Raw genomic sequence first — 15,124 nt, 5'->3', positions numbered from 1 at the left:
GTTAGGTGTGTGTTTGTTTACATCCCCCTGTTATGACTATCCCCCTGCGGTTGTATAGTTCCTAGTTCTGGCCTCCTTCTGAGGAAGTTGCTGGCCGTTTTTCTGCCCATATTTCCCCTTCATATGTTTATGCAGGCGTGTTATGTGAGCGTGCTTGTGCTGCCACAGGTTACACCTGTTTTTTATGATAGCAGGCTTTATCCGGCCTCTATATATGAATACGGTGTTGTTGTTGTACTCCCCGGTTAGGGTTTGTGTTTCACTGAGTGCATCACCTGTTGGATCGCACACTCAGGATGAGTGTAGGGAATTTTGTTTACCCGACCTCTCCCGGTCGTTTGCACCACAGCATCTGGGATTCATTGCTGTTTGATTGTTGGCTATTTGTTTTTAGCCTCTCTGTATGCAGCTTGTTTGGATACAGCGCTGTTGGTCTACGATGCTGGTTACGCTCACGCTGTTTAGCATGATTAACATTGCCTGCTGGAATGTGTATGCCTAGGCTCAGGTTGTGTAGCTAGTTCCCTTAAATTTGTAATTTTAGGTTATACTGGCCCTTCCTTGTAGCTAGGGCCCTGTCATGACCACGGGCTAGTGCCACATGGTTCTTTAAATAGCAGGCCTCTCCAGGCCTCTTTTATAGCTTCCTGTTGGCCCAGCTATGCTGGTCATGTACGGGCATTATTCCATGATGAGTCATACGTCACTCTGTTGTTGCCAGGTGTTTATGGAAGTTGTTGGCCCCCGTTGGGGCCTCCTTTCATGTTTTATCTAGCATGTTGGCACTGCTTGTATGGGTTTCTGTATGTCTCATACTCCTTGGGTGTTGTATTAACGCACTAGCTATCGCCGCGCATTTTTAAGGTTACAGGCCGTTTCAGGCCTTCCTTTGCTAGCATGTCGGAGTTTAGCTTGGTACTCCTCTCGCTGAGAGTAAAAGATGTTTTTACTGAGTATTTTGTGCGTTTATTCCCTTTAGCTTTAGTAGAGCTAAAATATTTTCCCTGTCTAAATGAACGGGTTCTATTTTTGCTCCTAGAACTTTAGTGGCTAATGTCGCGTGTGACGGGTAGGCCGTAAAGGCCTCCTGTGGAGCGTGCTGACCTTCGACAGCAAAAGGGATGGTTTCGCCGGCTGGCCGGGTCTCGGGTTGACTATGACCTCCTGTGTAGTCGGTCTGTTTAGCCTGAACCCTGATAACACTGCCACGGGCTGCTGCCACGTGCCTGCTGGGATTATAGGCCCACGGGGCCTTTCCTTAGCGCATGATGGCGTATGTTGTACTCCTCTTGCTTAAAGAGTAGAAAGGTACTTCACCGAGTGCACTGCTCGTTGGTTTGTGTTGGACGGGCTGTCTCGTGGGCACTTGCAGCTGTTATGTCTTGGTGTTTGCTCCACCTTGTTATGCAACAGGATGGCCCTACAGGCCATCCTGGGCTACCGCCGTCTGCATTCAGTTCTCTGGTGAACTCTGGTTATGTTGCAGGCCCTTTTTCCCGGCCTCCATGACTATGTGCCCGCTTTACGGTCTGTCTGTTAGGTTGAGCTTTGTACTTCCCTTCGGGGTTAACTGCGTAATTGTGCTTAGCTCCCTAAGCTGGTTTGGTTGTAGACTTCTATGAAGTCTCCCGTTAGACCGGCCCCCAGGCTGGTTTGTGCTCCCCTGGGTCAGGGGTCTTTAGCGCACAGCCTCCTCAGCACCGTGTTAACGGCTGAGTAGATCCTTGGATGAGTGGTTGTACTCCCCTCATACGAGGGTCCATAGCGTTTAGCTGAGTTCCGCTTTCCAGGATGCCCGTCTCTGCGTGTGGGTTTGAGTTGCTTACTGCCTTTTGCAGTCGCTCTTTCCTGCTCTCCTCTTTGGATGTGTGTCCAGACATTTGGACTGGCATTCTCCTCTAGCATGGCGGCGTGGGTATATCGTTCCCCTAGCGCAGTCAGCGCAGAGTAGAAGTTCCCTTTCGAAAGGGAACGTCTCAGGTTACGTATGTAACCATGGTTCCCTGAGAACAGGGAACGAGACTCTGCGCTTTCATGCCATGCTGCGGGATGCCTGCTACAGTCGCTCAAAGACAAAAAGATGTCGGCTGTTTCCCCAGGCGCTCCCTTTATACGTCACGGTTCGCGCCGTTTGACGTGATAGGCTGTCGCCAGCCAATAGGATTGGAGTGTGGTGATTTTTGGCATTTCGAGCACGGGTCACGGAGGACGTTCCCCTAGCGCAGTCAGCGCAGAGTCTCGTTCCCTGTTCTCAGGGAACCATGGTTACATACGTAACCTGAGACGTTTTTTTTGGTGGTTAACCAAACCATAGACTGGTTGAGAAACCATTTGGTTTTAAGCTCAACAAGAAATGGACAATGTGAGAGAACAAAGATATATTTCAACGCACTCAATGTTTTTTCATCGCAACATATTTCAACGCACTCAATGTTTTTTCATCACAACATATTTCAATGCACTCAATGTTTTTTCATTGCAACATATTTCAACACACTCAATGTTTTTTCATCACAACATATTTCAACGCACTCAATGTTTTTTCATCGTAACATATTTCAGCGCACTCCATGTTTTCATCAGGTTGTATAACTTTGTTTTTTTTCTTTTTCAATGGACAGACCTTCATCGAAGATTAGAACTTTGAGATGATTGTTTGTTTTGTTTTTGTTTTTTTGTGTGAGAAATCAGGACTTAATTTGAACTAGGAGTCACTTTAAATGAATTGAGCCAGCACTGTGGGAATAAAACACCTAAGAAACACTATAAATGTTTGCTGAGGTTCATTAAAAATATTTATTCGATCAAAGTGGTAGACCCTCGTTAGTAGCTAATCCATAAAAAAAAAGAGGAGAGTTACAAAATGGCGCCCGAACAGGGACTCTGATTGAGAGATACTTAAATTTAGAGGGTGTCTCACTGAATAAATTTAAGAAAGGATCAAATTAATGAATTTACAGCAAACATAATAGTCTAAAATGGATAGGGATGAGATCGCGTCTGTTGTGGATTTCTCTGAAGAAGCATTCATTCAGATGAGAGATCCAGTGAATGAAATGATTGACACTTTTAGTGGACTTTATATTGATTCAGAAGAAGAAAAAGAGAAATCTGCAATGCAAGACCAGCCTGGTGAACCAGATGATTTTAATGCACTTCCACCTCTGCCACCACTAGTTGAATTTGAGGAGGAGCAGGTGTATTCAAATGGAATGGTCACAGTGCAACGTTTAACCAACGTTGAAGAACACCTTAGTGACATTGAACATCGGTTGAGTGATTGTGTAAGTCAAGAAACAGTGATAGACATGATGAAAAAACTAGAAGATAAAATTAACTACCATATCCAAAGAGAAACTGATCGAATTAAAACACAAATAGACAGTAAGATAGCTGATTTAGGTCAGAGCATGGTTGATTGTCTAAAAAGAAGAGATAAACAACTAGATCAGAGGATACAAGCTCTAAGCCCACTTTCATCCACTCCTATTTCTGCAACTACGATCAGTCAGAAAACTGCAAGTATGCAAAAACAGTCTTCTTCGAGTCAACAGTATATGTCTCTGCCTACAATACCAGCACCTTACAATCCGCCGGTTAAATTAGAGTTTCCCAGTTTCACCAATGCAAGTGATGATGATCCAGTTGTATTTATTGAGAGAATTGAGGAGTATGTTAATCTTCGACCATTACCTGATAAAGAACTGCTGCTATTAAAAGGGACAGCAAAAGATTGGTGGAGTGCTGAAAAAAAGAATGTAGGTACATGGAAATGCTTTAAGGATAAGTTTTTGTTTGCATTTTTAAATGAGGATTTTAAAGAAGTGGCTGCACAGAGGCTCATAAACAGGAGACAACAAAATAAGGAGAGCATTCGAGATTTTGCTTATCACTACAGAGCCCTTTGTATGAGAAACAACCCAAAAATGAATGAAACAGATATTGTGAATGCAATTCTCAGAAACTGCAACCCAAGATTAGCCAGTTTACTGAGAAGCTCTGCCAAGACAGTTGATGAATTAGTTCGTTTGGGGACGCAGATAGAAAAGGACTGGATGGGAGCTAAAAACCATTGGAGTTTAGTCAACAGTGAGGAGCGAAACAGCAAATTACCTGCAGCAAAGTCAAAGAGAGAAAATCAACTGATGTTGGTAGATCATCATAATGCTAGCCAAGGGTACAGAGCTCTTCAACTGCCGGTGACCATCAATCACACTAACATTGACGCCATAATTGATACCGGTAGCACTTTTTCGATTGTCCAGAGAAAGATCTGGAAGGAACTGAGCAAGGAAAAAGTGATCAGTTTACTACAAGTAATCAGAACTTTATTTTAGCAAATGGACAATGTCAAAAAGCTATCTGAAAGGTGAGATTGATGTGTGAGATCAAAGAAGAAAAGATTGAAGTGGATTTTTTTGTGATGGAAGATAAGGATTTAGCAGTATCAGTAATCCTGGGTCTTGACTTTTTAAAAAAATCAAAAATGGTGTTGGATTTTAACACTTTGCACTTTCATCTTCCTGAGGTAACACGAAAGAAAAGCATAATCCCTTTTTCTTTCCATGATGAGCCATCCACCAACCATTTTTTCATGGCTATTCCAGAGACAGAGGAAGATCCTTTCATAACTGAAGAAGACCATCATCTCATTGATGAAGCAGTAAGACATGCTGAGACAACTCCTGAGATACAAGCACAGCTTAAATACCTCATGTTAAAGTGGCCAACAGTATGTACACAAAATTTAGGACGAACCAGCTTGATACAACATCAGATCATCACAACTGACCAGCAACCTGTAAGAAAAAAAACATACAAAGTCTCTGCTTCTAAGAATGATTTTATAGAAGGGCAAGTGAAAGAGTTGCTTGAAAAGAAAATCATACCTTCTACCTCTCCATGGGCAGCACCAGTGGTAGTGGTGGACAAGAAGGATGGGAACAAGAGGCTCTGTGTAGATTACAGAGGACTGAATGCAAAGACTCACCTGGATGCCTATCCGATGCCACAAATTGTTGATATACTGGAATCAATGAATGGAGCCAAAGTTTTCAGTACTTTGGATCTTAAAAGTGGGTATTGGCAAATGGAGATGGAACATTCCAGTGTTGAGAAAACAGCTTTTTGTACATCTTCAGGGCTATATGAATTTTTATGTCTACCCTTCGGCCTTAAAAACTCAGCAGCATCTTTTCAAAGGCTTATGGAACAGGTGCTAAGGGAGCACAAAAACAAATTCTGTCTGGTCTACATCGATGATATTGTGGTTTACTCTTCTTCCATGTCAACTCACATCGAACACCTTCAGAAAGTGTTTTCTTGTCTTAAAAAGGCAGGGTTGTCTCTTAACTTGAAGAAGTGCAATTTCATCAAGCCATCACTGACTTTTCTAGGGCATGTCATTTCTGCAGAAGGAGTTAAGACCTATCCTGAGAAAATATCGGCTGTTCAATCATTCCCGGTACCTGCATCAGTCAAAGAGGTCCAGAGATTTCTGGGTCTATCAGGTTGGTACCATAGGTTTATTGAAAATTTTTCTGAGAAAGCTGCTCCACTTCATGCTCTAAAGAAAAAAGGGGCAAAATGGATCTGGTCTGAAGACTGCCAACGAGCCTTTGAGACAATCAAACAAGATCTCATCAGTGCTCCGGTTTTAATCTCACCTGATGTTAACCGTGCTTTCAAAGTTCAGACAGATGCCAGTGAGAATGGGTTGGGAGCCGTTTTAACTCAAGAAGAAGGAGGACAAGAACGAGTGGTGGCATATGCCTCCCGACTTTTGAAGGGAGCAGAGAAAGCATATTCTACATCGGAAAAAGAGTGTCTCGCAGTTGTATGGGCTGTAGAAAAATGGCGACATTACCTGGAGGGCACATCTTTTGAGGTGGTGACTGATCATGCTGCATTGGTCTGGGCATTCCAACATCCAAAGCCATCTTCTAGGTTAATAAGATGGACTATACGGCTCCAGGGGTTTCATTTCATTGTAAGTTACCGTAAGGGACAGTGCAATGTGGTACCTGATGCTCTGTCGAGACAGTACAACACAGAAACCGAGCCAATTTTTTTAAATACAGCACAAAGAAGGAATTCAGCTGACTACAATTTACCTGTTAATCTTGAGGAGATTAGTAAAGCTCAGAAAGATGACAAGGAGATTCAGAATTTGATTTCCCAAAATCTGCAGAGAAAAAGTGATGATGCAATGCGAGTTCACTATGTTTGCAAAAATGGAGTAGTGTTTAGGAGTGTTCCTGACGGAAAGAAAGGACAAAAAATGCAAATAGTGATTCCAGCTGTTTTCAGAAAGACTTTTTTATCATATGCTCATGACAATCCACTGAGTGGCCATTTAGGAAGCTTCAAGACCCTAATGAGACTGCTTGATTTTGTGTATTGGCCCAGCATAAGAACTGATGTCTGGCAGTATTGCAAGGTATGTACTGTATGTCAACAATACAAACCACCCACAACTAAAACTGCAGGGATGCTGCAGAGTGTACCGGTAGTAGAGCCTGGATACATGATGGGGATTGACATAATGGGTCCGTTTCCCAGAAGCACAAAGCAACATGAGTACCTGTTAGTAGTTGTGGACTATTTCTCTAAATGGGTGGAGTTATTTCCGCTTAGAGCAGCAAAAGCTCCTACCATTGCTCGAATTCTTATTGAAGAGATTTTCACTCGCTGGGGAACACCCACTTACCTGGTCTCTGACCGAGGAAGGCAGTTCACGTCAAATCTCCTCACAACTGTCTGCAAAAAATGGAAAGTCATTCAAAGGTTAACAACAGCTTACCATCCTCAAAGTAATTTGACAGAACGAGTAAATAGGAATCTTAAAACAATGTTAGCTTCCAATGTAAAAGAAAACCACCGAAGGTGGGATCAGTGGATTCCGGAATTTCGGTTTGCACTGAATTCAGCTTGGCAAGAAACCACTGGATTCTCACCAGCGGAAATCGCTCTTGGAAGGAGGTTGAAAGGGCCACTGGAACGAGCAATTCAACATCCACCAGATCCAGATCACCAAAGTTACAGTACTCTGGAACGGCACGCTCAGCTAATTGATCTGGTTAAAGCTAATGTGGAGAAAGCACAACAGCATCAAAGAAGGTATTACAACCAGAGAAGAAGGAACCAAGAATTCCGTGAAGGAGATGTGGTATGGGTGCGATCTCATCCATTATCTAAGGCAGATGATGCTTTCATGGCCAAATTATCTCCTAGGTGGAAGGGGCCTGCAAAAATAGTAAAGAAGTTAGGATCTGTAAACTATCGGGTTTCTTTTCTTTCTGAACCTACAGTCTTTGATACATATCATGTGCAGAACTTGAAAATTTGTCACGGATGTGACAAATTTTTAAACATGGGAGGGGGTATGTAACAGAGTGAAACATCTGTAACAGTTGTATACACATCCTTGTAAGAATGGAATGATGTAGTTATACTACGAGGCATTAGAGGGCGCTAGAGAGGCTCACAAGAGGATATAAGGTAAAAGTTGGGAGAAGAAGGGAGAGGTTTTTTTTGGGGTGGTTGAGAACTTATGTTTTTTTTTTGGTGGTTAACCAAACCATAGACTGGTTGAGAAACCATTTGGTTTTAAGCTCAACAAGAAATGGACAATGTGAGAGAACAAAGATATATTTCAACGCATTCAATGTTTTTTCATCGTAACATATTTCAATGCACTCAATGTTTTTTCATTGCAACATATTTCAACGCACTCAATGTTTTTTCATCGCAACATATTTCAACGCACTCAATGTTTTTTCATCGTAACATATTTCAGCGCACTCCATGTTTTCATCAGGTTGTATAACTTTGTTTTTTTTTTTCTTTTTCAATGGACAGACCTTCATCGAAGATTAGAACTTTGAGATGATTGTTTGTTTTGTTTTTGTTTTTTTGTGTGAGAAATCAGGACTTAATTTGAACTAGGAGTCACTTTAAATGAATTGAGCCAGCACTGTGGGAATAAAACACCTAAGAAACACTATAAATGTTTGCTGAGGTTCATTAAAAATATTTATTCGATCAAAGTGGTAGACCCTCGTTAGTAGCTAATCCATAAAAAAAAAAGAGGAGAGTTACAACATTAGTTCCTTGCATGAGTCATTTAATGCAATACATTTTTTTTAATGTGTCATGAATTGAAGAATTGCAGAGGTGAATTTTGAATTTTACAAATGAAGGGAAATGTAAAGGGATAGGTCAGAACACGATAGACAGTCACTTTTTAAAATGAAATATCAAAAGGATAAACAACAGACTTTATTTCCACAGCCTTGAGTTTTTGAACGGATCTCTTGAATAAATGATACAATAATAGCCTACATAAAATACATTTTATCAGACACTTGTCGCCACCCAGCAAAATAACATCATATATTTATTTCATGTAACACGTTCCTACACGTGCTTACGTGTTGTTAACGCGTTCCTATGGCGATCGGTCGGAAGTGCGAGTAACCGATCGTCTTCCCAACGTGTTGTTTACGTGTGAAGACACGTTGTAACACGTTTGTGTTTTTCTTACCTTAATTTAACTTATGATTTGATTGTATCCTTTTCCACCTGCTTGGACGGCTAATTTGGAAAAGAACGAGATATTCCACGAACATTTTCTCCATCTCCCATTAAAAGTTTCAGGAACAGACTTCTAATTTCGAAATGTTTCAAATGAGAAATATGCTTTACCAAAAGTAGCGAAATCTGTAACCTAAATAGCCTGCTTTTTATAAGCTATTGATATATTGCATAAAATATCCTGACCATTTAAATCAGACATATACTTACATCTACTTCTTACATCTACACACATCGGAATTCGGCCTCATCTTTTGTAAACAGTAAAGTTTGATTTGATTGGCCAAAAACTTTTACAATTTTTTTTTTTTCATTCTAATTTGTTACAGAGCAGTGAATTGATCCTATTATTTAACTTATAGAAATAGAATAGCTGCAAGATTCCTTAATGCTTATCAAATTATTGAGACCCTAACCCTATTTATAATTATATAAAACAATTATAAATTAATTATAAAATACTGCCCCTGCTGCAACAACAACAATTTCTTCTTTCTTTTTTTTTTTTTTAATCAGTAGGCCTATTTGATGTGACCATACTTTGTTTTTAGAACCACACCAATTTGACTACATAAAAGTAGACATGTCAAGCTTTCTATAGATATATTTCTCATGTCTGTGAGGCAAGCAGACTATACTGAGTCTCGGTTCATATAGCCTATAAGTCGCGCTCCAGTTCACACGCCAGTGATCGCGCCCGCGCCTGCCATGATTATATTGTCTACTTTATTTGCTTCTTATTTATTAAATGGTTGGCAAATGGTTGATGAAACATTGATTTAAATTAAGATACATTTTTTACAAAACGAAATTCACTTTAAGAAATGCTTTCTACAAAACAAAACTTAATGAAGTGGTCAAAATCATGTCTGACCCACTCCATGTCTCCCGATATATTGGGCATCTTATGATGCATCTTACTCATGCTGTTCACTTTTCATTATCAAATAGATTAAATTAAAAAATAACATTATAATAGGCCTATTTAAACATAAATATGAAACTAAATACGTTTTCTTTAATGGCTACCAACAGTAGCCTACATACATAAATTTCATGTCCTGAATAGGAGCGGATCATAAGTCAAGAAGGATCAAGCATAATTTATTTTTATTTATGTGTTGGCCAGTTGTAGCCTGTGCAATAAATATTAAAAGTTCTAAACCATATTGTGTTTTATTGTTCCATAGTAATGATAATATTTACAATAATATATTGAATTTGATAGTTGTCTCTCACGTTGCCCCACAGCAACATTAAAATAGTGTAGATTAGGTACAATGATTTATAAAAGATATTTTATTCTATTTAGTGTCCATTTCATTCATTTAACATATTTAATATTAGGGCATCCAAGTTATTTGACATATTTGAAAAAAGAAAAGTAAAAAGTAACCCAATAGTTACTTTCCCTGGTAATTGAGAATGAAGTAACTTAGTTACTAACTCAGCTACTATTTGTAAGAAGTAACTACTATAACTAATTATTATTTTTTTAAAAGTATCTGGTGGAAAAAGGTGTATAAAGCAAGGCTATACAATTTAGTTCCTGCAGGGACACGACTAGCAGAGTTTAGTTTAACAGCCCACACTAAAGGCTCTCCTGGAGCACATCACCTGATTGGTATTCTGTAGATTTCCTGGGAAGTATGATAAAGAGGTCTGATGGACTGGTATAGGCTATTTTGTACAGGCAATAAATTGTAGGCAATAAAGATAACAGTTAACATGATTGTACGGATCAAATTAAGACTAGGATGTTTTTTACAGTTACATGCTAGTAAAACACATACTTTCATGCCTGTAACGTCCATTCATAGTCTTTACACATCAGCTTGGCACCGTACATTGTTAAAAACCAGTTAATTTCAAGATGCTGGCATCACGTCAGGTCGTCACGTGGGTCAACACGCTCAGTTAGACGCTCAAAGTACAAGACGTTCAGATAGATGTTCGGTTTGACGTTCGATCGGTCAGTCGGTCGTTCGGAAGCTTGATTTTGGCACGGACCCCGCACCATACCGGGGTGGCACGGGGTGGCAACTGCCACCCTAAGGAAAAGCTTTGCCACCCCATCTGCCACCCCAAAATTATCAGAGAATAAAATATAAATGTTAGCAGTGTTTTAGTACTGCTTTTCAGCAGCGGCGCTTCAATGTGATGACATAAAAAAGACAGTGTATTGCAAAATAATGGCAAGAAAACACGTCTTTCAATAAGCTGCATGACGGTTGCACGCGCACGCAGTGTGCCCAGTGTAGTCCGCTTCATTAACAAATGACTCTTATGAACCGGTTCTTTGGGAGTCAAAAACACAGCGCAGCCAAGTTCACTTACGAACTGTTTTCCATTTGTTCGTGAATCGGAAAATTACTGCTTCTCGGCTAATTCAGAAGTCCTCGAATTTTCGTAATTTTTTTGCGAGCTGATTCACCGACCGCCCGCTCCACTTTCATCATGGATAAAGTTCTTTTTGCCATCCGACGAAACGGTAACATGAAATCAATAAGAAGATCTCGATCACAGAAACTAGTTAGGTAAGAATCTAAATGTGTTTTAGCTTATCTCGATTGCTAACACATTATAACTTATTCAGTTGGCCCAGTTTCCCAAACCATTCGCTCAGTTCTCAAAACAAAGACACATTTCTCAATACGTTTAACAATGACTAGCTACATTAGGTAGCAAAACTAATGACACACACCAGTCAAAATCTGAGAGAGAGCTTTATGAATAATTTACAGGGGTTTTAAACTTACACAGTACCAGTACTTTAGATGAGGGATATTTCACTATGTGAACACTTGTGATTGTCAACTTTCTCTGTAGCCATTTGTACTGTATTTAGCAGAACTGAGAAATGACTCTCTTGTGTCAGAAGACCAATACACTGCTATAATACCTTATATACTGTAATAAAATTTGGCAAAATGTGCAGAGGATGCTGAATTTAGATTTACTGTAATTGACAGTATACTGTATTGTGGTGCATACCAAGTTCATATATCTACTGCCAGATCAATTTACAATAGTAAAATTTAAAAAAGAAAGAAGAAAAATCATTGCTGTATTTTACTGCATCTGTAAATTTATTTTTGTATAGTGTAGTAGACAGTGAGCTGCAAAATAATCCCTGAATCCCAGTAAGAGGTATTTTTGTTACAGTGTTACATGAATTGATCTCACTAGTGTTCACTGGGCAGTGCAGTAGTCTGTGTATTTGTTAAGTTTTGTGTCATCTGAGGCCAAAGTTTGATTTTGTCAGACAAGAATAAGTTTTTGACTAAAACATTTTATTTTGTCTTGGAAGTTTGAGGTTTGTACAAGTTGGTGCATAGTTTTGAGAATGTGTTTATAGTTGTGAGAAAATGTTGAATTGTTTCATTTCAACTAGATTAAAAAGTTTGAAAGATAAATTTATGCTGGCTTGTCATAAAGCCAACTTAAAGTCTTGTTTAAAAAACATAAATTGGTCAGTTAGGTCAGAATATAGATGTTCTGGGTGATTGTCAAAGTGTTGCTAGGTGGTTGCTAGGAGATTCTGGGTGGTTGCTAGGCTCTTGCTGCAATTTACATAGAGTATGTAGTTGATAGGGTGTTCTGGGTGAACACACACAGACATTCCCACCTCTGTAAATAACAAACTCAAAAATTGTTTGCAAAAAACAAGTTTTTGTTGTTCTTTAACTTGCACTAAAACATGTGATTTATGCTATTGAAGTAACCTGTGTAATATTAATAAAACTGCTCATCTCCTTTAGTGATACAAGGTCAGACTCATTTTAAATCTGTTGATGTTTTTCATATGCCTTTATGTGGTGCCATGATGGATATTGAAATCTTGTTATTTATTTTGGTAATGCAAAGTTTGTAAACACAATTGTGTATGTCAGGCCATAAATCTCCAAAAACTATGCATGGGCGCTTGCTTTGGTGTTGCCACCCCTCATAGACCTCATGCCACCCCTTTGCCCTATAAATAATTTTCTAGATCCGCCCCTGTATATGACATATAGGATTGAAAATACATAAATATTATGCAATTTGTATATGCGTTTTTTTGCAGAATATATGTACCTTATAATATTATGATGGAACATATAAGAATCACAGATGATTTTAACAAAACTTTTCCATATGGGTTAAAAGAATATCGTGACCGTCTGGGAACTTATACTGGGAATGTTACGTAAAATGTCTAGTGCAAGGGTCTTCAACCGGGGGACCATAGCGGTACTGCAATTAGTCACATTTAATTTCTTAAATACTGTAGAGAATAAACTATTATAATTAGCATATATAGCACTCAAGCGCACGCATAAAGCTTACCATAAAGAACCGGCAAAAGAAATGATTATGAATGTGACGTGAAATTTGGGGAAAAAAACAAAACAAACAAAAAAACGAGACATTTTAATTTTTTTTTTTTAATAATCTAATGTTTTCTAAATCAGTGTCGGCTGTAAAGATGAAGTTGACATTGCTGACTCTCATCATGTCTGCAGTGGATGTGCCTAGAGAATGCACATTTCATGCACTCAGAGAGTAGCCCATTTCTTTTCGTTTTGAATTATTTTGTTTAAAAGAAGACATTTCAAGCTTTCTATATATATATATTTCTCATGTCTGTGAGGCAGAGTTTCAGATCGTTTTGCCTATAAGACCCGCTCCAGATCAAGTGCAAGTGATCGCGTCCGCGCATCCATGAATATATTTGCTTCTTATTCATTAAATCCAGGCAACTGGTTGATGAAACATTGATTAAAATTAAGATACATTTTTTACAAAACGAAATTCACTTTAAAGAAATGCTTTCTACAAAACAAAACTTATATGAAGTGGTCAAAATCACGTCTGACCCATGTCTCCAGATGTATTGCGCATCTTATGATGTATTCTATCTTACTCATGCTGTTCACTTATCTTAATCAAATAGATGAAAAAAATAACATTATAATAGGCCATATTTAAACATAAATATGAAACTAAATATGTTTTCTTTAATGGCTACCAACAAATAGTACAGTAGAAAAGAGAAATTTCATGTCGTGATGAAGAGCGGATCATGAGTTGAGTCGGATCAAGCATAATTTATTTTTTTAACCTGATAACTGTAGCTCCTGGGAGATCCGCTGTAAAATATCACCTCGGACGACCCTGTCACGATACACACTGCGCTCGCCCAAAATTCATCGAGTTTATCCTCCTTTTTCAATGGTCCAAATTTGCCATGGCGCTGTCATCTTCATCTTTCGTCTTCTTCTTCTTATGTGGTTTTTCTTAGCTCCTGATTGGTCAACTTCAGATAGATCGAAAAATCGTCTCGTTCAACCTGTCACAAATTCAAACCGATAGCTCCAAAACTTTTTTGACATGTTTAAAAATGACCAGGAGGTCGGGAAGTGCTCGTAAACCTCTCTGCTTGGCTCATAATTCCTTGCACATGATAGGAGCCACGACCGTATGAGCATCATCGATTTCCACGAGATTGAAAAAAAATCGCCTGCAAGCTCGTACAACAGCAAATGAGTTAAAGGTGCCCTAGAATGCTTTTTCACAAGATGTAATATAAGTCTAAGGTGTCCCCTGAATGTTTCTGTGAAGTTTCAGCTCAAAATACCCCATATATATTGTTTTTTATTCATTTTTGTAACTGCTTGTTTTGGGGCATCATTAAATTTGCGCCAATTCAGGCTACTTCCCTTTTAAATCCTCACACTCCCCACCCTCGAGCCCGCAACTTTATAACATTGCATAAACAAAGTTCACACAGCTAATATAACCCTCAAAATGGATCTTTACAAAGTTTTCATCATACAGCATGTCTAATCGCGTAAGTATGGTATTTATTTGGATGTTTACATTTGATTCTGAATGAGTTTGATGGTGCTCCGTGGCTAACGGCTAATGCTACACTGTTGGAGAGATTTATAAAGAATGAAGTTGTGTTTATGAATTATACAGACTGCAAGTGTTTAAAAATGAAAATAGCGACAGCTCTTGTCTCCGTGAATACAGTAAGAAACAATGGTAACTTTAACCACATTTAACAGTACATTAGCAACATTCTAACGAAACATTTAGAAAGACAATTTACAAATATCACTAAATATATCATGTTATCATGAATCATGTCAGTTATTATTGCTCCATCTGCCATTTTTTGCTATTGTCCTTGCTTGCTTACCTGCATAATGTCTGATGATTCAGCTGTGCACAGATCCAGACGTCTAATGTCTATTGCCTTGAACATGGGCTGGCATATGCAAATATTGGGGCCGTTCATATTAATGATCCCGACTGTTACATAACAGTCGGTGTTATGTTGAGATTTGCCTGTTCTTCGGAGGTCTTTTAACCCTCTGGAGTCTGAGGCTGATTTGGGGCCTGGAGAAGTTTTGACATGCCCTGACACTTGTGCTTTTTTCAGTTGTTCATAAACATACTAATGGAAAAAGTGTCATTACACTGTATTCAGCACAAACTAGGCTACCATAATATGTGACCCGTCATGAAAACCAGGGACACA

At 39.0% G+C, this 15,124-nt stretch overlaps 1 protein-coding gene across 3 annotated transcripts in view; it reads left to right on the top strand.

Annotated features, from left to right (window-relative positions):
- LOC125271014 (protein NLRC3-like) overlaps positions 1 to 15,124 on the top strand; it is a 224,362-nt gene that overhangs the window by 89,060 nt on the left and 120,178 nt on the right. The gene's annotated exons all lie outside the window — the stretch shown is intronic.

The sequence above is a fragment of the Megalobrama amblycephala genome, linkage group LG7, assembly GCF_018812025.1.
Source record: "Megalobrama amblycephala isolate DHTTF-2021 linkage group LG7, ASM1881202v1, whole genome shotgun sequence".
NCBI classification, from domain to species: Eukaryota; Metazoa; Chordata; class Actinopteri; order Cypriniformes; family Xenocyprididae; genus Megalobrama; species Megalobrama amblycephala.
The sequence above is the reverse complement of the archived record's forward strand: the minus strand, read 5'-3'. Positions and strand labels throughout refer to the sequence as shown.